Genomic DNA, 24,975 nt, shown 5'->3' on the forward strand with positions numbered 1-24,975 from the left:
GACATTATTTAAAAGCCACTCTTGTAAAAGAAAATTGCTGTTTGACAATTCTATAGAATATTCAAGAAAGGTAATTACACTGCTCTGGTTGTTAAAGATGCAGGTGTTGAAAAAAGTCACTGTTTTTCCTTTTGCAAAAAACTCTGATGAGGAAGAGAAAAGAGACATGATGACATGACTCGATTGCCAAATCTTTATCATCAGAATATTGGTTCGCATTGTCTCCTTCTCCTCTCACAAGTAATACAATAATAATCAAAAAAAAAAAAAAAAAAATCCCAGCCAATCCACCAAGGCTGAGCAGCTGTGATGAAAGAAAGCAGATATCTCTTTAAAATTCACAGGGGCTCTGTCTGCTGTTTTCAAATCAGATATTGAAATAAAATGTCAACAATAAAATATGGGACCATTTTAAAAAATCAAAGGCTATACAGTAAAAGAGGGACAAAAAAGTGAATCACAGTAAAAATTTGTCTTGATTGACCCAATTTCACAGAAATGCTTAAGTCTTTTTTGCTCATTTATTTACTCAAATACAGTTAACACTCAGATGCAAATGTAATTTTGAAATTACAAATTTAATTAAACCATGAACTAAATTCTTTAATTCAACTTTTTTTGTCTTACAATGTTAAGAAATACTGGACCTTGTGAAGCCCTAAATGTGTGAATTTTATTGAAGAGTAAGACAGTTTTCATGGACTGTAGTATTTTAGACACAGAATTTACATGCATGCACATGTGTGTGCTCTTGCAGACACAAACACATTCTGAGTGGCCAGTGTTACTGGAATGGATGTTCTCAGGGATATTGAATCCCTTAGCTTGACAGCAACCACAGGGCCTTTTCTGCATTTGAACATATATAAAGGCTTTGAAAGACATTTGTGTCATCATCTTTTTATATTGAATGAGGAACAGAAGTTAACAGATCATGGGTCAATAAAAATTACACTGTAAAAAGATAAGAATACAAAGGTTTTAGCTGTCGGGCACTTCATTCTCCTCTTGGCTTTTCCCAGTGCTTTAGAACAGATGCTGAGTTTCATTTGAATTGAGAAAGAATAGGCAGGTGCCATAATATTATTTTTTAAAGTCCCCAAACTATTCCCATATTAAAAAAAAAAAAAAAAAAAAAAAAAAAAAAAAAAAAAAAAAAACCACTTTGGAAAAGAACAAAAAAAAAAGTCACACCACTTTCTCGTACCCTTACTGAAAGGACACCCAATTAGTCTCATGTTCTTAAATTTACTGGAGATCTTTTGTGTCTATTCTTGTTTCCATCAGGTTTCCTTTTCTACCTGGTAGCTGAAGTCTCATCCCTTATTTTCACCTTTCTTCAACGTCTCCAGACACTGAGCTCCTCCATCACGTACTGCCTATCCTTTAATTGAGTGAACTTATGTTCTTACTTAACCCTTTCAAATGTATGCGTAGACTACAGTGCAAACAGTGTCTCCCAGAGCTTTGCCATACAGTAGCCCCTTAATACATGATCTCTGCTCCCTAGCATAAATTCTAGTGTCTTCATGGCAAAGGGCATATTTTTCAAATTCTCAGCCCCTGTCTTGCTTCTTCAGTGCCCTTCCCATACCTGGTAGTCAACGAAAACAAACTCGCCAATTCGGAACTACTCCATTTCTCCCCCCTCCATTTTTATATAGCAGCCTAGGTTCACAAAGCGCTTTCTGCAGATAACAGCTACTTAATTCCCTTTAAAACCTTGCCAGAATAGCAGGGAAATACTTTCATCCTGATTGTACACACAAGGGAACTGAGGCTCCGGAAGTAGGCACATCTAAAGCTGAACTCTGTCTCCTTGCCTGCCAATGCAGTGCTTTTGCTGCTCTCCCACACTGTTTCTCCCTTTGATGCTTGTTTTCACATTGCTGAATCATTGGAATTTGACTTAAAGTTAAGTGAAAAGCGCCTGCGTATTGGTCATGGCAGGGTTTGGGACACTGCTTCTCCTACGCTAGGGCAGGCAGTCTGAGGCAAAGATAGCAAAACAAAACAAAAAAACGGCTGCTGCTATATTGCCTTTCTTGAAAACAGGCTGAAGTCAGGGCTGGGCAGGAGGTGGGGAAGGAGGGAATAGGGTGCCCTTGTGGTTGATAGACTGAATGATTTGAGATCCTTTTGAAGCAAGTCGGTCTTAGTGTTCCCCAACTACCTCTTAGTGACACCTATTGTTGAAGAAAAAAAATTGCTATGGGCATGTAGGCATAATGGGAGTAGCTTTAGACACTGGGTAGTTTACCTGCTCCTGAACAGACATACTGTCTGACAAACTTGATGGGCAGAAAATTTGAAGCTTCTTCTATGGTACTCTCACAAAAGAAACTGGCTTTCACCTAATGATGAAAACATATTGGTTATGATTTCTCCTTTGAAGTCCAACTTCCCCAAAACAAGTCTTCAGGAAATAGCATGTAGGTGTCATGAAGTTTTTATTAACCTGTATAGAGCAGTTGGCCCCCAGGATTTACTCTGAATCTTTTTAAGACAGAGCAGCTGCACCATTTCATGTGAAAAACATCTTTAATCTACACTATACCAAAATTCTAGAACATTCTGTCGTTTTCTGGGGAATGCAAATTCTAATTCATTTAAATTATCTCACCTCATCTTTACCCTCACTCAATACATCAGCTACAGAGATTATTTGTGTTCTTCAAATATGAAACTGGTTCCTGCCTTAGGGTCCTTGTACTTATTCTTCCCTTCCAAGGGAATGCTCTTCCCTGAGGGATTTGACTCACACCGTCTTTTAGTCCAGGTCTTAACTTGAAAATCACTCCTCACAGAGAGGACCATTTATAATTGTTCCTCAATTCTCAAAGCATCTTATTTTAATTTTCTTATGAATGATGATTATTTGAAACCTTTTATTTACCTTTTTAATGCCTTTTTCCTACTGCCACAAGACAGTTTTATCTGCCTTTTTGACTGCTGATTCCGAATGCTTAAAACAGTGCTTGTGCCACATACCAGGTACTTAAAACCATTTGCTGAGTGTATGCTAATGAACTAATAGCTTGAGTGAAGACTTCACTATTAGTATTGCATTACCTTGCATTTATTTAGCACTTCACAGTTCACAGAATGCACTCACTTATTTCATTCATCCTCCTGATAATCCTGTGAGATGGGCCAGGAGACATGAATTATGCCCCAAGACACCTGAGGTTCTGAGGGGTTAATGAACTGTGTTTGGTACTGGAGAGCTGATATCGCACCCTAGGTTCTCTAATGATCCTGATCTTTCCACTACCCCCAGAGAAAAGATGGACCTAGGAAGAAAATAATCAGTGGGGTCAATTTTGTCCCAGGTTGTAGGTAAATTGAATACCAATATCCTCTATAATTTTCACTGAAAAACAATACAACAAACTTGAATAATTAATGGATACAAAAATATGGGGCATAAGGTAGAGATGGTTAATGACTACAAAAATACAGTTAGATAGAATGAATAAAATCTAGCATTTGATAGCACAATAGGGTGACTATAGCTAACAGTAACTTATCATACATCTTAGAGAAATGAAATAGCAGAATTGGAATGCTAACACAAATAAATGATACATGTTTGAGGTGATGGATACCACAATCCCCCTGATTTGATCATTACACTTTGTATGCCTGTATCCAAACATCACACATACCCCAGAAATATGTACAACTATTATGTACCCATAATAACTAAAAATAAAATTTAAAAATAACTTGACTAAATATATACCCAGACATGATAGATACAGAGAGAGAGAGAGAGAGAAAGAGAGAGAGAGATGATAGATAGGTAGATTCATACTTGACTACAATCTAGGTCACATTGACTTCACAGGTATACTTTATTCAATAAATAGCTAAACTTGTATTTGTTGAGTAAATGTTTAATGATTCTTGATTGTATGCTCATTGTTAAGGTTTAATTAGAAGATATAACATATTAGTCTAGGGCAGAATTTTAAGAGGCACCACAGAAGAATTGCTATAGCTTTAGCAACAGCATATAGCGTATTTAGTATAACATATAGCCATGTTGTACTTGCCAATCCAGCAAAGGACATTGTTAGTGGGATATTAGGCATAACATTTCTTAATTTCTGGTGTTATAAAATAAAATGTTTAAAAGATAGAAATCTAAATTCTAAGATGTTTAATGAAAATTACTTCTGTATAATAAATAATGATAGGGACTCTTACAGCTGGAAGGAAACTGTAATTTAAACCTCTCATTTCACAAGTAAGGATGCAGATGCTAAAGAGATTAGGTAGTTTACCCAAAGTCAACACTAGGTTGATGGTAAAAGGTGAGTCTCCATCTCAGGTATTTTTTGCTTCTGTTCCAGTGTTCTTTCACTTCAACAAATTGTGTCTCAAATATCCAAATCAAAGGAGTTTGAATTGAACCATTATTCAAAAATAAAAAGCTTGGCTCTTTAATGTAAATGTAACTACTCATTTTCTCTTAAAAAGTAAGGGATCAATTCTTAATCATGAGCAAACACTTTTACTTCTACTTACCACAACTATGTTGTACGAAAGGGCATGATTCCCAATTTTTGATGGAAAACTGTAAAGAAAAAGAAACACATCTGTGTCAATCAACACTTCTATTAAATTTCTATTCCATTCCGTCTTAAGAGAAAATGTAGCAACTTTGTGGATTCTCTTGAAGCAGAAAAAGCATTACAGAATAGTGAAGTATTTTAGATACCAAATCAATACTTGCCACATTTGAGTGATACAATGATTAAAAATTCCATTATAAATGAGGAAGAAACATAAAGTATTCTCTAGATAGTAAAGAATGGGTGGGACTTAATGCTTCTGTCACCATCCTCCTATATTGTGGGAATTTATAATGCAATAGCCAACACTATGTAAAGCCAGAGAATGTTATTTTTCAGCACCACGTGAGATGCATAATGCCATCTGATCTGATTTTAAAAAGACTATTTAGAGGCAAATGCTATAGCTCAAAATGTTATATAGCATTTGGTGATGGTGGGTAGGTTTATGTCATAAGAATGGGGAAACCCTGTTGATTCAGGGAGAAAGATAGTGGAAGATTTTTGTTGTTGTTATAAATTAAGTTACTTCAGACTTCTGACTAAGCAGATTATTGAAGACCAATACATCCCACAGGAGATGATAACCTGGGCATAAAATGAAGAAACCCATAAAGAAAAACTGTGATCAGACTCTCGATGCAAGGGTCCCAGCTTTATTTCAACTATCAGCCAAGGTGAACATGAAGGACTATAAAGGAAGCCTTGGTCATGATTAGGGGAAGGCACACCCCTCAATTATGTAAGGAAACAGCAGCTATCAGTGCAGTTCTGACATGCGTTTCTATTTAATAAGTAGATTTATTTATAGTAGTATATGGTATATTTTCACTCTAAATAACTTACCAACACAGTCACAAACTCCTTCATTTTTGTTAAGAAAATGAAAGATGCAATAAATGTTAAGATATTCACTTGGGGACAACATTTAAGCAGTCTCCCGTCATGGTTTTGCAGAGTCAGTGTGGTCAGATATATTAGCCTGTGGGTTAGGGAGTCAGCATTAATTGGGTTTGTTCCATATCTGCGGTTTGAGAAGTAGCAAAAAAAATCTGACAAGAAGTTTACAATTAAACTTTAGATTATAAATTAAGTGACCATCTTTCATGTGGTTTTGGGCAGATTAATCTTTGCTTCTTGAAAGAATTAAACAAGAAGGCAGACTTGCTCTGTGAAGAATCACAGCATCACTGTCAAGAGCACAGGCTTTGGATTAAAATCAAACCACATTTGATTCTTGGTCAACAATTTTGTATTATATGATATTGGGAAAATGATTTAACCTTTTTTTGATGCCTGGCACATATAAGTACTTCAGTTTATTATTACTAAGAATGACAAATCAGGTTTATTAAATATAATTAATCAAATTGCATATAAGTCCCAAGAAATTTGTGAGTTTGTTACTGTAATCAGAGTTAAATAAATGCTTGCTAGCATTTTTTTGATGCCTGGCACATGAAAGAGGTGAGTTTTAGAGTTTTATAGGAGAAAAATGTAAATTCGTCTTTTTTTTTGTGAGATGGAGTTTCACTCTTGTAAGCTGAGGTCTAGATGGTTTTTGCAGTAAATTTTTTAAACAAGCAATGCTCAATAACCAAAATTATTACACAAAATTTTCTAAATATTAAAAAATTAATAACTATTGAACTCTATAAGGCTGAAATTAATTGTATATCAAATCCATAAAGGCATTTTGGAAAATAAAAATTGAAGGCCAATCTCAGTAAAAAAAAATACAAAAATTCTAAACTAATATGATCAAAAGGACTCTTACAGTATTATAAAAGGATAAAAACACAACAAATCGGGTTTATTTCAGGAATGCAAGGTTGATATAACACTCAAAGATCAATGTAATTCATATTAACATAATAAATGAAAATCATTTTCTTATTAAAAAATTTAAAAACCTACTCATGAAAATTCTTAGCAATATCTGAGAATATAAGGAAAACCTCTTGATCTGGAATGCATTACTATTTATGAAAAAGGAAGAAAAGCCAATAGTACCATCATAATTATGGGAAAATATTGAATTCTTTCCCTCTGTGTTCAGGAAAAGTATAAGTCTGGCTACTGCCACCACTTCTGGTCAACATTTCATGAAATTAAATATATTGCTTTATAGAAAATTATGCCCAAACCTAATGACTTAAAACAACAGCATTTTCCCTATATATTATAATTTTTGTGGGTCAGAAATTTAGACAGTCCTTGGCTGGTTTATTCTTCTATTCCACATGGCATCAACCAAAACCACTCAATAGTATTCAGCTAGAAGATGGGCAGATTTGCAGGATACAAGATGGCCCCACTCACATGCCTGGTACCTTGGCAAGGATAGCTGAAATGCTGGGCTCTGCTGGGACTGTTGACCAGCATGTCTTAAGCTGGCCTCACCATGGCTTGAGATTCCTTACAGAATGAAAGTCTCAGAGTAGTTTCATTTCATTTCATTTTATTTTATTTTAAATTACATAACCATTTATTAGTCAATTAGGCTACCTATAGTTTTGCACTATAGTCAATAACAATTTTGTGCATGATGTTTTGTCTGCATTTTCTATTTTTATTTTTTTATGTTTGAGTCATACAAAAGTGGAATTAGTAGGAGAAAGGGTATGAATACTTTATGTTTTATGTGGCAGTTCAGGGACCCAATAGGGCAACATAAAAGCTGCCAGTTCTAGTAATGCCTATCCCCAAAATTGGCCCGACTTCACCTTTGCCATGTTCTATTGGTCAATCAAGTATAAAGGCCACTAGTAGATCAAGGGAAGAAAGATCAATGGAAGAAAAGCAGGAAGAAGAGAATTAGATTTAATTTTTAATTGGTGGTTATCTTTCATTGTCCTGCCCACAGAAAGGAAGAAATAAATCTGTTATTAACTGAATATGACATTATCATCTGTATAAAGTCCAAAAGAACTACAACCTATTGGAATCAAACAAGAAATTTGGCAAGGCCACTAGTAAAAGGGCACTTTACAAAAATCAATTGTATTCCTATAAATCAACCAAAAAACATAAAAGATAAAATACTAAAAATATCATCTACAAAAGAATAAAATATATAGAGTACTTGGTAGCAAAACATACTAAGGATATTCCACACTAAATACCGCAAAATATTATTGTGATAAATTAAAGAATATCTACATAAATGGAGGCATATGCCACACTGATGAATTGGCATGAAGACTGAATCATATAAAGATGTCAATTCTCCTCTGATGGATCTATAGTTTCACTGTAGTCCTAATCACCATCCCAGCAGTATGTGTATGTGTTTGTGTGTTTGTAATTTGATAAAGCTGATTCTAAAATGTATGCAACATGTAAAGGGTTAAGAATAGCAATTTTGAAGAATAACATAACTTTAGAACCTGAACTACCATATTTAATAATGACTAACAGACTGGTATGAGTGTAAGAATAGACAATAAACCAATGGGGAACAAATTAGAATTCAGAAACAGACCCAAACACATCATGACACCTGATGTTTGACAAAGCTGACACTGCAGTGCATTGGGGAAAGGATAACAATTATTTTTTTCAATAAATGGTGCTAGGTCAATTGGATATCCATTTGAAAACAAATAAGTGTTGAACTTTTTATCTCACACAATCCACGAAATTCAATTCTAGTTAGATTGTAGATCTAAATGTGAAAGGTAAAAAAATAAAGCTTTTAGGAGAATACTTAGGATCATATGTCATGACCTTGAAATAGGCAAAGATTTCATAAACACCAGCCATAAAAGAAAAAAAGAGTAAGTTGGATTACATTAAAATTAAAAACTTCTGTTCATCTAAAGACACCATTATGGGAGAAAAAAAGCAAGCAACAGAGTGGGAGAAATTATTTGTACCACGTATATCAGACAAAGGATTTTTACCCAGAATATAAAGTACTGCTGTGAAATGACAATCAAAAGTAAGTAAGCCAACATGAAAATGGATACAACTGAGTGGTATGAAACAAAAGATAACCAAGTACCCACAGGAAAACAGAGAAATGCAAATACAAACTGCAAGAAGATACCTCTACATGTTTACAAGAATGGCTAAACTTGAAATACAGGCAACAGGAAGTGTAGTAAAGATGCGAAGCAACTGAAAGTAACTTACACACGTCTAATGGCACTGTAAATCAATACAACCATGCTGATTAACTATTTGGCAGTATCAACTAAACTGAAAGTATACAGGTATATCTTATTTTATTGTGCTTTGTTTTATTTCAATTCTCAGTTACTGCATTTTCTACAAATTGAAACCTTGTGACAATCCTGTATTGAGTAGATACATGGTGCCTTTTTTACAACATGTGCTCACTTCATGTCTCCGGGTCCCATCTTGTTAATTCTCACATTTCAAACTTTTTTGTTATTGTTATGTTTGTTACGGTGATCTGTGATCAGTGATCTTCAATGTTAGTATTATAATAATTTTGGGGTACCACAAACCATTCTCTTATGAGTCTGTAAACTTAATTGATGAATATTATGTGTGTTCTGACTGCTCCACTGAGGAGTCATTCTCCCATCTTTCTGCCTCTACTTGGGCTTCCCTATTTCCTGAGACACAACAATAATGAAATTAAGCCAGTAATAACCCTACAGTGGCCTCTAAGTGTCCAAGTGAAAGAAAGAATTGTATGTCTCTCAATTTAAATCAAAAGCTAAAAATTATTAAGCTTAGCAAGGGAGGTATGTCAAAAGTCAAGACAAACTGAAGGCTAGGCCTCTGGCACCAAGTAGCCAAATTGTGAATGCAGATGAAAGGTTACTTTTTTCCTTTCTTTAAAAAATTGTTTTAAAAATTGATATATCATAGTTGTACGTATTTTTAAGGCACATGTGATATTTTGATACATGTATGTAATGTATAAAAAGTTCTTGAAGAAAATTAAAAGTGCCACTCCGGTGAAAGCACAAATGATAGAAAGCAATATAGCCTTATTCTGATATGGAGAAAGTTTGAGTCAAACCAGCCACAGCATTATTTTAAGCTAAAGGCTAACCCAGAGCAAGATCCTAACTCTCTTCAATTCTACAAAGGCTGAGAGAGGTGAGAAAGTTGCAGAAAATAAGTTTGAAACTAGCATGAGTTGGTTCATGAGGATTAAAGAAAGGAGTCATCTCCATAACAAAAAAGTGCAAGGTGAAGTAGCAAGTGCTGATGTGGAAGCTGCAGCAAGTTATCCAGAAGATAAAGCTAAGATATTTGAAGAAGGTAGCTACACTAAACAACAGATTTTTAATGTAGACAAAATACCCCTCTTGCAAGAAGATGCCATCTGGGAGGATTTCATAGATAGAGAGAAGTCAGAATGTGGCTTCAAAGCTTCAAAGGACGGGCTGACTCTTTAGTGAGGGGCTAATGTAACTGGTGACTTTAAATTGAAGCCAATGCTCATTTATCATTCCAAGAATCCTGGGGCCCTTAAGAACTATGCTAAATCTACTTTGTCTGTCCTCTATAAATGGAACAACAAAGCCTGGACAACAGCACATCAGTTTGCAGCATGGTTTACATAATATTTTAAGCCCACTGTTGAGACCTACTGCTCAGAAAAAAAGATTTCTTTGAAAACATTACTGCTCATTGACAATGCTCCTTCTCACCCAAGAGCTCTGATGAAGATGTACAAGGAGATTCATATTGCTTTCATGCCTGTGAATACAGAGTATGTCCTGCATTTCAGGAGCCAAGGAGTAACTTGGGCTTATTATGTGAAAACTCCATTTTGTAAGCTGCCGTAACATAGTGATTCCTCTGATGGATCTGGGCAAAGTAAATTGAAAACTTGAAAAGGAGTCACCATTCTAGATGCCATTAAGAACATGAGTCATGGAAGGAGGTCAGAATATCAACATTCACAGGAGTTTGGAAGAAGTTGATTCCATCATGGATGAATTTGAGGAGTTTAAGACTTCAGCAGAGGAAGTCTCTGCAGATGTGGTGGAAATAGCAAGAGAACTGGAATGAGAAGTGGAGGCTGAAGATGTGACTGAATTGCTTTAATTTCATGATAAAACTTGAAAGAATGAGCAGTTGCTTCTTATAAATGAGGAAAGAAAGAGGTTTCCTGAGCTGGAATCTACTCCTGTAAGATGCTGTGAATGTTGCTGAAACAACAACGAAATATTTAGATTATTACGTAAACTTGGTTGATTAAGTAGTAGCAGGGTTGGAGAGGATTGACTTCAATTTTGAAAGAAGTCCTACTGTAAGTCAAACGCTATTAAACACCATTACATGCTACAGTTAAACATTTCATGAAAAGGAAAAATCCATCGATGTGGCAGACTTTAATATTGTCTTATTTTAAAAAATTGCCCCAGCCACCCCAACCTTCAGCAACTACCACTTAATCTGTCAGCAGCCATCAACATTTAGGCAAGATCCTTCATCAGCAAAAAGCTTATGACCTGCTGAAGGCTCAGATGATCATTAGCATTTTTTAGTAATAAAATATTTTTAAATTAAGGTATGTATTTTTTTTTAGACAATGCTATGGCATACTTAATAGACAACAGTATAGTGCAAACAACATGTACTGAGAAACTAAAAAATTTGTGTGACTCACTTTATTGTGAGCTTCACTTTATTGTGGTGGTCTGGAACCAAACCCTCAGTATCTTCAAGGTATGCCTGTATATTCCTGTAAAAGCATAACTAACATTTCATCCTGCTAATGTAATGAATAAACAATATGTATCACATGACACAGAGAAAACAAAATACTTTTCACCCAGAGATACAGCAGGAATAATAGGCACACCTGTGTAGTTCTGGGCTTCAAAATAAATGAAACCTTGAACATTTCCTGGAGCCCTTGCCTGCCCTGTAAAAATAGCTATATTGCTGATTTTGTGATGCTGATATCTGAAGATAGGCCTTGATCTTCGCAGACAAAATAATCATATAGAAATGTTGCTCTTTTCCCACCATGAATTGACAAATCAACTAATGTAAACTTTGAAATTATGCTGATTTTTTCAAACAGTTTGCTCATTTTTAAATTTTTTTTTTTTTTTTTTTTGAGCCTTCTGGAATCTGAGTCCTTTGCACTACTTTGCAAATAAACTTTTCTTCTTCAAGTCTGCAAGTCTTCTTTTGACCATCTTAAAACACACTAATCAGTTCCTAGTTCTACAACCAACACTACACGCATAAGTTTAACAGACATGTAGAAGACTGTCCACAGCAAAACTTGAATAAATGCATGTGGTACAGAATGAATAGACTAGACTAAATAAATGAATTGTAGTTTATTTGTTCAATGAAATACTATCCCACATAAGAATGAGCATGACACGTTGTTGTGAGGAACAGCTCAGCACACATAAGGTTGACTCAGTGTCAGTCCTGCTTGTGTGGAAAACAGAAGCCATGTAAGTGAAAGAAAAAGTTTCTTTCTGAACAAGTTCCTTAGAATCCTGAGTGACTCCAAAAATCCAGAAAGACTTTGGTCAGGGATGATGTGAAAGGGTGGGAGTCGGGGTTAGTAGTGGTTGAAATGGTTGGAAGAAAGAGAGTTACATTTTAGTAAGAATAAAAGAGACTTAAGTTTGTAGAGAGAGGAAGGCAAAGGAGAATCAGCATGTCCAGGCATGGTTTTAGCCTTGCCAAGGTTGATGAGCAATAAATCTTCAGCTACTTTCTTGTCTCTTCTAATCTGGCCCACGATTAAATTGATTAACTTAATACATCTCCTAAACATTTCATGAATGTAATGTCCTTCAATGATAAGTATGAATATAACTGAAGCAGGTTATACAACTGCAGATTTATCTAGTTAGAGCTTCTTAACCATAATATGCAAATGCATGAATCATCAAATGCCATTCAATATTTGATGATCCAGCTCCTATATATGTGGGCACTAGAAACACAGAATAAAACATAAGATTTGGGCCGGGCACCGTGGCTCACAACTGTGATCCCAGCACTTTGGGAGGCCGAGACAGGCAGATCACGAAGTCAAGAGATAAATACCATCCTGGCCAATATGGCGAAACTCCATCTCTACTAAAAATACAAAAATTAGCTTGGCGTGGTGGTGCATGCCTGTAGTCCCTGTTACTCAGGAGGCTGAGGCAGGATAATCACTTGAACCCAGGAGGCAGAGGTTGCAGTGAGCCAAGATCGCGCCACTGCACTCCAGCCTGGCGATAGAGTGAGACTGTCTCAAAAAAACAAAAACAAACCAAAAACCCATAAGACTTGGTTCCTTTACTCAAAAGAGCTAAAAACATACAACAAGAGATAAAGTTACCACATATGAAACCAGCGAGTGGGTGTAAAAATTACATTTCAGTGTCTATACCTTGTGTTAAGGGCTAGTACTCAAGTGTCCAGCAGAGGATCTCAGCTGAGATAAGAGCCCATGAGGTGCAGCACCAGGAAGCATCTGTGATAATTTTGTAACAACATCACTGGAACTGCATACATCTTTATGCTACAGTAATATTTAGACCACCTGTGGTATTAAATGTAAGGTTTTACTTAGGTGTGGGACTAATCATTATTTTCCAACATACCTAAGTGGGATACGAGCTTGATGACCTTGAGCAAGACAACCTCTGGATAATTCTAGATTTTGGAATTCATCTTGACCAAGATGAATTTCATATAAAAATTCAGCTTTTATATGAAATGGAAGGTTAGTAACACTTAGGATCCCTGGCAACTTTGCTATGGGGAATCCTTCACGGATTGTAACACAGAAAGAAATTGTGTCCACTTTCTCACTTTAAAAGGGACCACTGAGTTAGCACAAGCCATGAAAATCAAGGTAGTGCCAGAAGTACTGAATTTCCAGCTCAAAACCAACACAGCAACAGCCAGACGTGAAGTCCAGCTTTGAGTTGGGCACCTGGGTTTTCATTCCCTTGGCAGTAGCAAAGATTATAAGGATTCACAAGCATTTGTAAGGGCCACTGGAAGGTTCAAGAAATGTTTGGGAAGATTCACCATGAGAAAAATCTAGGTTCTCTTTCAGTGCAGGGTTTGGAAGCATTCATCTAAGTGTCACTATATACATTCACTCAACAAATAATTTATTGAGAATCTGTTCCCATACCTGGCAGGGTTCTGTCTTTGGGGATATAACAGTGAATAATATAGATAAGGAGCCTACTTTCAGAGAGATTATGTTCTAGTGAAGAGAGAGGGAATATATAAACTTGAAAACAAATACAAAGGTTACAGAAAATATTAATACTTCTGAAGAAAAGTTAAATGGTAATGACATGGGGAGTACCTGGGTTAGGGTGAGTCCTTTAGTCAGGGCTGCTGGCCAGACCACTCTGTGGATCTAAATGATGAGAAGCAGGCAGCAGTATCAAGATGAGGGAAGAAAGAACAACACAGCTTCAAGAAGCCTTGGACGTGTTGGTTACAGTAGCATTTACTTGGGGGAATTTACTTGACTCCTTGAGTTTATAGACAACTGTCATAAAGGTTCCTGGGGAAGTCCTATAGTCTCTCATGTATGCTAATGGATGCACTGAAATGGCAGGAGAAAGACAATTAGAGAAATTACGCAGAGTCAGCATTGCTCTTGCACTGATGGCATATCTGAAGACAGCCTATCCAAAGACCTCCACAGGTCTCCTAAGCTTTACCTCCACAGGTACATGCAGAGCTAAATTAATCACTGAATCTCTGCAGCTCCAAAAGTATATTAATATTCCTTTACCAATGCCCTCACATTTAATGTTACTACAGAGGCTTTATGTTTTAGTGAAAAGACGTGAAATTTTGAAGTTTGAAGACTTGAGTTCAGGTCTGGATTCTACCTGATGAAACTGAGTAAACTTAGACAAGCTACATAATCTTTCTGGTCTCAGGTACTTTATCTGTAAGTCAGACTGATGATACTAAGATCATGGAGTTATCACAGTGATGACATGAGATCAGTATCTATAAAAAATTGTTGTTCATTCCAAAACATAATGCTAATATTTGCCTTCAGAATGTATTTAACCTGAGCCAAATCCAATCGCAAGGTGAATTGACTATCCTCTTAAATATCTGCTACACAACAGATATATCCTTTATATCTCTCTTTCCTTAGGAATTGACAACCAAGAAGAGCTGACTGGTATCTCCAGATGAAGCATCTGACTCTAGCCTCTCTCCAAAAGGACAAGTGAACTTTCAGCTTCTCCCTGGGTTTATCCAGTGCGTCATGTGCAAGTTCAGGGCATGAATCCATTCAGCCTAAAGCAATTCACGTTAGAAATATTTGAGCCACACCTCTGTTCATTCACCTTAGCTTCCGACAGAGCCTGTGGCCATTCCTGACTCATACTTCAACATCTTCAAATGAGAGGGAGGAGGACTACAGTGGAATGTTACCTGTGACAGTGGCCAAGGACCACAACAATTCAGATCTACTCACTGATAAATAGTAACAGTAATAGTGCAATAATAAATAGTAACAGATAATAGAATACTTTGCTGATCTTCCTCTATGGTTTCTTTTTTCTTTTTTAAAAAATATTTGAGTTAAACCTTCCAAAAAACATAAATCACAGGGCTACCCACCTCTGAAAGCAAGGTGCAACTAGACAGTGCAGTCTTGTAATGAACGCTTCCCTTTTCAGTATGAAGCAATTGAAATGCAAAAAAAGGAACATCCACAGAAGACTTAACCCAAGTATGAGAGGAAGCTGTGATTTCTAGGCCTCATGTGGCTTGCCTGGCTTTTCGATAAGACTCATGATTTACTTTTATTTTAATTTGCAAGGATTTTTAATTAGATATATTTATGAAATTTTTTAAATACTTTTAAATGGATACATAATGATTGTACATATTTATGGAGTACATATGATATTTTGATACATGCATACAATGGGCAATGATCAAATCAGGATATTTAGGATATCCATCACCTTAAATATTAAGCATTTCTTCTTGATGGGCACATTTAAAATCTTCTAGACATTTTGAAATATGCAATAAATTATTTTCAACTATAGTCACTCTACTGTGCTATTCAACACTAGAAATTATTTCTGCCATCTAACTCTGTGAGTTACCCATGAACCAATCTCTCTTCATCCTCCCCCTCAACCCTTCCCACCTTCTGGTATCTGTCATTCTATTCTCTGTCTCTATGAGATCAAGCTTTTCAGCTCCCACACATGAGTGAGAACTTGCAGCATTTGTCTTTCTGTGGCTGGCTTACTTCACTCAACATAATGACCTCCATTTCCATCCATGTCACTGCAAATGACAGGATTTCAATATTTTTCATAGCTCAGTAGTATTCCAAAGTGTATATATATACCACATTTTCTTTATGCATTGACAGAAACTTTGGTTGATTCCATATCTTAGATATTGTGAATACTATTGCAATAAACATGAGGTGCAGGTATTTCCTATACTGATTTGTTTTTCCTTTGGATAAATATGCAGTAGTGAGATTGCTCAATCATATTGTAAGTTCTATTTGTAGTTATTTTGAGAATCTCCATACTGTTTTCCATAATGTCTGTACTGACATTCCCATGAACAGTGTGTAAGAGTTCTCTTTTCTTCATATCCTCACCAACATTTGTTCTTTTTTGTCTTTTGATTGTAGCCATCCTCAGGTGAGATGATATCTCATTGTAGATTTGATTTGCATTTTCTTGATGATTAATGATGTTGAGTATTTTTTCATATACCTGTTGGTCATTTGTATGTCTTCTTTTGAGAGGTGTCTATTCAGGGATTTTGCCAATTTTAAAATCAGATCATTATTATTATCATTATTATTGCTATTGAGTTGTTTGAGTTCCTCTTATATTTTGGGTATTAGTCCTTTGTCAGAAGAATAGTTTGCAAATATTTTCTCCCATTCTACAGGTTGTCACTTCGCTCTGTTCATTGTTTCCTTTGCCACGCAGAAGGCTTTCAGTGTAATGTAGTATCACTTGTCAATTTTTGTTTGTGTTGCCTGTGCTTTTGAAGTGTTAGCCATAAAATCTTTGCCTAGACTAATGTCCTAAAATATCTCCCCTATGTTTTATTCTAATAAAATAAAGTTTTATAGTTTCAGCTCTTATGTTTCAGTCTTTAATCCATTTTGAATTGATTATTTTATATGATGACAGATAAGGGTCTAGTTTCATTCTTCTGCATATGGATATCCAGTACCATTTTCCCAGCACCATTTATTGAAGACACCGGCTCTTTCCCAATGTATGTTCTTTGCAACTTTGTCAAAATCAGTCAGCTGTAAATACATGGATTTATTTCTAGGTTTTCTATGCTGTTCTACTGGTCTGTGTGTCTGTTTTTATACCGACACCATGATGTCTTGGTTACTATATCTTTGTAATATATTGTGAAGTTAGGTAGTGTGATGCCTCCAGCTTTGATCTCTTTGCTCAGTATTGCTTTGGTTATTCAGAGTATTTTGTGTTTTCATGCAAATTTTGGAATTATTTTCTTCTATTTATGTGAAGAATGTCATTGGAATTTTGACAGAAATTGAATGTGTACATTGCTTTGGGTAGTATAGTCATTTTGATCATAATAATTCTTCTGTTCTATGAGTATGGGATGTTTTTCCATTTGTTTGTGTCCTCTTCAATTTCTTTGAGACAGAGTCTTGCTCTGCTGCCTAGGCTGGAGTGCAGTGGCACAAACACAGTTTACTATAGGCTCAACCTATTGGGCCCAAGGTGGGCCAGCCTTCTGAGTAGCTGGAACTACAGGCATGCACCACCACACCTGGTTCCTTTTTTTTGTTTTTTTTTATAAAGATGGGATCTTGCTATATTGCCCAGGCTGGTCCCAAACTCCTGGCCTCCAACAGTCCTCCTACCTTAGCCTCCAAAAGTTCTGGGATTACAGGCATCAGCCATTGCACCTGGCCAGTCTTCAATGTCTTTTATCAATGTTTTTCCTGTTTAGGGCTTTCACCCTGTACATCTCCACTGGTTAAATTTATTCCTAAGTTTTTTTTTTTTGGCAGCTATTGTAAATTGGATTATGTTTTTGATTTCTTTTTCAGCTGCTTTATTATTAGTATGTGAAAACACTACTGATTTTTATATGCTGATTTTATATCCTGCAAAATTACTGAATTTGCTTATCAACATTACTGAATTTGCTTTAGAGTTTTTGGGTGGAGTCTTTAGGTTTTTCTACATATAAGATTATGTTATCTACAAAGAAGGACAATTTGACTTTCTCTTTTCCAATTGTGATGCCTTTAATGTTTTTTCTATTGTCTGATTATTCTGGCTTGGACTTCTAGTACTATGTTGAATAAGAGTGGTAAAAGTAGTCATCCTTGCTTTGTTTCAGTTCTTGGAGGAAAGGCTTTCAGCTTCTCCTCATTAAGTATAATGTTAGTGGTGGGTTTGTCATATATGGCCTTTATTATATTGAGTTATGTTTCTTGTATGTCTAATTTGTTAAGAGTTTTTATCATGAAAAGAAGCTGAATTTATCAAATGCTTTTTCTGCATCTATGGAGATGATCATGTGGTGTATTATTCTGTTTCTGCATTGCTCTAAAGAAATATCTGAGGCAGGGTAATTTATAAAGAAAAGAGTTTTAATTGGCTTATGATTCTGCAGGCTATACAGGAACCATGGCACCAGCATCTGCTTACCTTCTGGTGTGGCCTGAGGGAGCTTTCACTCACGGCAAAAGGTGGAGCAGAAGTAGCGTGCCACATGACAAGAGTGTGAGCAAGAGAGAGAGAAGGAAGAGGCCTCAGACTCTTAAACAAACAGACCTTGAGTGAACTAAGTGAGAATTCACTTATCACCACAGGGGTGGTGCTAAAGGGTGGTGTTAACCCACTCACGAAAGATCTACCCCCATGATCCAATTACCTTCCACCATGTGATTCCCAGTGTTGGAGGGAATCACATTTCAACATGAGATTTGAAGGGGACAAATATCCAAACCATAACATATGTTTTTGTTATTCATTCCTTTGATGTTATTTATCACATTTATTGATTTGTGTATGTTGAATCATCCTTGCATCTCTGGAATGAATCCCACTTGATCATGATGTAATATCTTTCTGATATGCTGTCGCATTTGGTTTATTAGTATTTTGTTGAGGATTTTTGCATCTATGTTCATTAGTTATATTGGCTTTTAGTTTTCTTTTTTTGTGTGTGTGTCCTCTAATTTTGGTATCAGCATAATGCTGGCCTCATAGAATGGAAACCAAAAGGAGGCGGCAGTATATAAGTTACATAAGGCAAAAAACATAAATAGGGACAAAGAAGGTCATTATATAATAAGAAAGGGATCAATTCAGCAAGAGGATATAACACTTTTAAGTGTATATGCATACAATACCAGAGCACCCAGATACATAAAGCAAATATTATTATAGCTAAGGAGAGAGAGAGATTTCAATATATTACTAGCTGGGTTCTTCAATACTCCAACACTCCCTTTTTTTCACTTTTTTGGAAATTGCTTGAGAATAATTAGTATCAGTTCTTCTTTATAAGTTTGGTAAAATTCAGCAGTAAAGCCATCCAGTCTTGGACTTTTCTTTCTTGGGAGACTTTTTATAACTGATTCAATCTTACTACTCATTATTGTTCTGTTCATGTTTCTTCCTGGTTCAATCTTGGTAGGTTGTATGTGTTCAATAACTTATCCATTTTCTCTAGATTTTCCAATTTGTTAGTGTATAGTTCTTCATAATTGTCTCTAACGATCATCTGTATTTCTGTGATAACAGTTGTAATATCTCTTTTTCATTTCTGATTTTATTAATTTGTGTCTTCTCTTTTTCTTGGTTAGTCTAGTAATATCATCTTTTTTAAAAAAACAACTTTTTGTTTCACTGACCCTTTGTAATTTTCTTAGTCTCTATTTTGTTAATTTCTGCTCCAATTTTTATTATTATTTTCCTACTATTAATTCTGTGTTTGTTTTTTCTTGTTTTTCTAGTTCCTTGAGAAGCATTGTTAGTTTGTTTATTTGAAACTTTTCCAGGTAGGTGCTTATTGTTATAAACTTCCTTTTCAGCCCTACTTTTGCTGTATCTTATGGGTTTTGTATATTGTGTTTTCATTTTTATTTGTTTTAAGATGTTTTTAAATTTCCTTCTTAATTTCTTCATTGACCCAATGGTCATTCAGGAGCCTGTTGTTTAATTTCCATGTACTTGTTCAGTTTCTAAAGCTTGTCATTACTGATTTTTAGTTTTATTCCAATGTGGTCTGAGGAGATACTTAACAAATTTCAATTTTAAATAAATTTTGATATTTGTCTTATGACCTAATATATGGTCTATTATGGAGAATGTTCCATGGGCTGATGAGAAGAATGTATAGTCTGCAACTAACTGTTAGATGAAATGTTCTGTAAATGTCTGTTAGGTCCATTTGGTCTGTAGTGCATATTAAATCATTGTTCCATTGTTGATTTTCTGTCTAGATGATTTTCCAGTGCTAAAAGTGGAGTGTTGAAGAAGCCAGCTATTATTGCATTGAAGTCTATCTCCTTAGCTGTAATAATATTTGCTTTATGTATCTGGGTGCTCTGGTGTTGTATGCATATACACTTAGAATTGTTATATCCTCTTGCTGAATTGATCCCTTATTATATAATGACCTTTTTTGTCCCTATTTATGTTTTTTGATAAAAGTATAACTTATATACTGCTGCCTGTTTTTAGTTTCCATCTGCATAAAATATATTTTTCAGCCCTTCACTTTTAGTCTATATGTGTCTTTATAGGTGAAGTGAGTTTCTTGTAGGCAGTAAATAGTTGAGTCTTTCTTTTGCTTCATTCAGCCAGTCTGTATCTTGCAATTTGGGAATTTAAACCATTTACATTCAAGGTTGTTATTGATAGGTAAGGGCTTACTGCTGTCATTTGGTTAATTGTTCTCTGATTGTTTTGTATAACCTTTGTTTGTTTCTTTCTCTTTTATTGTTTACCTTTGCAATTTGGTGGGTGTTTTTATAGTGCCAACTTTTGCCTTTTTCTCTTTTGTGTAACTACCGTACCAGTGAGTTTTATACTTCCTGTTTTTGTGATAGTAGATATTGTTCTTTCACTTCCAGATGTAGGATTCCCTTAAGCATTTCAAGTAGGGCTGGTCTAATGGTGATGAATTCCCTCAGTTTTTGCTTGTCTGGTAAATACTTCATTTCTCCTTCATTTTTAAAGGACAGCTTTTCTAGGAAGAGTATTCTTGGTGGGCAGATTTTTTTTCTTATTTTCGGACTTTGAATATATTCTCTCATTCTCTCCTGGCCAGTAAAATTTCCACTGAGAAATCCACTGTTAGTCTGATGGGAATTCCCTTATATATAATTTGATGTTTTTCCCTTGCTGCTTTTAGAATTCTTTGTCTTTGACTTTTGACAGTTTGACTATAATGTGCCTTGGAGAAGACTTTTTGAGTTGAATCTATTTGGGGATCTTTTGCCTTCCTGTATCTGAATGTCTGTCTCCTTCCAAGACTTTGGAAGTTTTCAGTTATTGTTTCATTAAATAGATTTCCTATGTCCTTGCCTATCTTTTCTCCTTCTGGAATTCTCAAATTTCAAATATTTGGTTGCTTTTTTGGTTTCTCTTTTGTCATGTAGGTTTTCTTCTTCCTCATTTCCTTTCTTTCTTTCTTCTTTCTTTCTTTCTTTCTTTCTTTCTTTCTTTCTTTCTTTCTTTCTTTCTTTCTTTCTTTCTTTCTTTTTCTCCTTCCTTCCTTTCTCTCTCTCTTTCCCTTCCTTCCTTCCTCCCTTCTTTCTTTCTTCTTTCCTTCTCTCTTCCTTGTATGACTGAATTATTTCAAAAGACCAGTCTTCAAGTTCAGAAATGCTTTCATCTGATTGATCTAGTCTATTGTTGTAGCTCTCCATTGTATTTTTGGTTTCATTCATTGAAGTCTTTAGTTCTGTATTTTCTGTTTGCTTCTTTATCTCTCTTTTTGTTAAACTTCTCATTAATATACTGAATTGTTTTCCTGATTTATTTGTATTGTTTATCTGTGTTCTCTTGTATTTCACTGAATTTCTTCAATATCATCACTTTGAATTCTTTTCCAGATATTTCAAAGATTTTATTTAAATTGAGATATGTTACTAGATAATCATTGTGCTTCTTTGGAGGTGTCATGTCTGTTTTTTCATGTTTCTTATATTTTGCTGATATTACATTGATATCTCCACATCTGATGTAACAGTCACTTCTTCCAATTTAATGATTTGGCTTTAGTAAGAAAATATCTTCTCCTACTAAAGTAGATGTACTATCATGTTGGTTGGGTAGGGTGCTTGGCTTTGATTCTAGGTGGGTACAATAGTATGATCTCTGTATGATTTCTTTGGCTATTAATCAGCATCAGTGGTGTCTGTGTGTTCCTTTGTGACTTAGGCTGCTCTTGTTATTGGAGGCTGTGATGAGGCTTTGCTCAGGATGGAAACACCAGGCAGGCTGATCCTCAGGCACCTGTGGTGGGCCAGGTATGCCAGTTCTCAGGCCCCAGAGTGACATATGCAGGCCCAGAAGAAGCAGGTACTGGTGGACCAGTCCTTGGGCCTCTAGGTAACTTGTTTGGGTGCTGGCCGGAGCAGAGGGTGAGGTAAGCAGGGGACTTCTTGCACCCTCAGAAGACATGTTTGGTGTTGGCAGTGGCAATAGCCATAACAAGCCAATCTTTGGGTTCCTGAGTGGCACATTTGGGTGCCATCTTGGTGATAGTGGACTGAGTGGGCCAGTCCCCAGTTCTGTAGGTGGGACAAACTGATAGGTATTAGTGGCAACTGTGATAGGCTGTGTGGGCTTATCCCCAGGCCGCTTTTAGCATGTTTGGGCAGTGGTGGTGGGCAGTTGGATCCATACTCAAACTCCCAGAAGATGTGCATGGGCATAGTCATGGTAGGTAGACAGGGGTTGATCCCCAGGCCGCTGGATGAGGAACCAGCAGTGGCAGCAGTGGGTAGGACAGACCTGTCCTCAGGCCCCTGAATGGTGTAAGTGGGTGCCAATAACAGCATGCTGGGCAGATCAATCCCCAGATCCTCTACAATGTGTGTGGGTGCCAGCAGTGTCAGATGGAATGGATCAATCCTGAATCCTTTGGCCAGCACACTCAAGCACTGTCAGTGGTGGAAGTGAGCAGAATAGAGCTGTCTTCAGACTCCTGGGTGGTGCAAGCAGGCACTGGCTGCAGGAGGCAGAATGGACCTTTCCTTAGGCCTTGGGACAGTGCCCAGGTGGGCCAGTCCCCAGACCCTCTAAAGGTGTATGCATGTTTTCAACAGTCCTGTCATTGAAGTGCACAGGCTCCTGTCAGTGTCAGTGGCCTAGGCAGGTGGCTCTCAGATTCTGGTGAGCACATGCTTTGACTCCCTTTGTCTTGGTGGCATTCTCCCTGGTGTGCTGCACCACCTACTCCCTTGGATGTAGGACACTGCATGGGCTAGAATGCTGGAGACTCAATCACACTGCTGGGTCTGGCTGGCATCGTGATACTGCAGCTTTCTGGGTGAATGTTGGGGGATGTCAGCCGGGCTCCAGGGATGTGGAGTTATTGGGCCCAAGGGCGGGATATAATCTGTTGTGGGCTGGGCTCTCAAAATTGCACCATGCTGCAGCTGCTTGGGTCTCAGTTGTTATGTGGAACCCAGCATAAACTTTCTCTCTCTGGAACAATGCCTCTGCATAGTCTCTAGCAAGCTCCCTGTAGTAGTCACAAGGCCTGTGAGGGTCAAGGGGCTCGCCCATGGCTGAGGTTGCAGGAGTGTGCAGTAGGAATGTGGATCACTGGACATTTCTCAAATTTTCCCTGCAATAGGGAGTTCCTCCTAGCCAGGCAGACTGCTTTGCTTCCTTCTCCTCCTTTGTCTCAGAGGTTTCCTCTCACTTCCTTGCTGAATTCATTTCTCTTTCAAAAGCTCTATTCTAGGTATGGTTACATACTTACTGTTTGGTTCTTCTTTGTGGAGGAGGTGAGTGCCAGGTCCCTCTAGTCACTCATTTTGAAGCTTCCTCTGAGGATCTAATTTCAAAGCAAAGGGTTCAAGAGGAAAAAGGCTCCCAGGGGCTCAACATGATATACAAAGAAACTAGATATTTGTCTTCTAGCTGGGTGGTGCCAGAGGTCATGTCACCATACATAAAGTTGAGTCCTGGCATCTGGCTTTTCTGAGAAGTTGTGGCATTTGGTCTCATTATTCACCTGATGGATTTGTTTCTGCTTATTGCTGCTGTCACACATTACCACATACTTAGTGACTTAAAACAACACAAATTTATTCTCTCACAGTTCTGAAAGTCAGATGCCAAAAATGAGTCTTATAGGGCTAAAATCAAGATGCTGGCAGGCCTGATTCCTTACAGAAGATCCAGGGGAGAATTGATTCCTTGGTCAGTTCAGTTTCTAGAGGCTGCTGGCATTTCTTGGATTGTGGCACATCATGACAATCTCTATTTCCATGGTCACACTGCCTTCTACTACTCACTTTGATATCCTGCCTCTCTCTTAAAAGGACCATTGTGATTATATTGGACCCACTTGGATAATTCAGTATAATTTTTCTATCTCAAGATCTTTAGTTAAATCGAAACTACAAAATCCTTTTTTGACATATAAGGCAACTTTCATAGAACCTTGGTATTTGGATGTGGACATATTTGGTGGTTATGGTTCAGCCTAGCACACTTGGGATGCCTGGTTCAAACCATCCTGCCTACCTGAGAATGAGGGACTTTTCCTCCAACCAGAGGAGGAAAGCTCAGACTGGCTTAAATTGAGGGGAAGGTAATCACATTTTCTTCCTTTCTCTATTCCAACACCTTAGTTAATTCTTGACGTGCAATAGGTGCTCAAAATGACAAAGATTGCTATTGTCCCCCAGTATGTGTCTCATACCTTGTCCTTTGTCAACAGAATCCCGTTTTACCTGAGGACAAGGCTACTTACCAGTAGGTGTTTTCAAGTTCTGGCTAATGGAAACAGAAGAGATGTGTACCACTTCTAGATTATACTCTTAGAGTGAAGCAGAGAGCCCTTCTTCCCTTTCTCCTCCCCTTCTCACTAGCTAGGATGAAAATATGAAAATGGAAACTCTGGCCATTGGGTTAGCCCATGAGATAGAAGCCATGAGCTGCAGATCAATTAGGTAGACAGAACCTGGATCCTCCACATAGTAAAACAGCCTTGGACTGTTTACACTCAGACTCTTTACAGACAATTGAATTAGAGAGCAATAAACTTTTCTCTTGTTTGGACCTTTGTTATAGCAACTAAACTCTTATCCTAGAATAGCACTCTATGTATGAAGTTGATAATGGAACAAACAAATTTTATCCAAAGCTTTGCCACAAATTGGCTATATGATCTCACAAAGATCGGTTTGCCTCTCTGAACCCTAGTTCCT

The 24,975-nt window shown here is 36.8% G+C and overlaps 1 long non-coding RNA gene across 1 annotated transcript in view; it reads right to left on the reverse strand.

The window, feature by feature from the left end:
- Positions 1 to 3,280: 3,280 nt before the first annotated feature.
- Positions 3,281 to 24,975, reverse strand: part of LOC111545075 — a 137,417-nt gene continuing 115,722 nt past the window's right edge. The window contains exons 2-5 of the long non-coding RNA XR_002732333.1: positions 5,427 to 5,562; positions 4,534 to 4,582; positions 4,290 to 4,384; positions 3,281 to 3,293 (exon numbers count right to left, since the gene is read on the reverse strand). This is a non-coding gene — a long non-coding RNA (uncharacterized LOC111545075). The remainder of the gene's footprint in view (positions 3,294 to 4,289; positions 4,385 to 4,533; positions 4,583 to 5,426; positions 5,563 to 24,975) is intronic.

This window comes from Piliocolobus tephrosceles, chromosome 8, assembly GCF_002776525.5.
Source record: "Piliocolobus tephrosceles isolate RC106 chromosome 8, ASM277652v3, whole genome shotgun sequence".
In the NCBI taxonomy this organism is placed as follows: Eukaryota; Metazoa; Chordata; class Mammalia; order Primates; family Cercopithecidae; genus Piliocolobus; species Piliocolobus tephrosceles.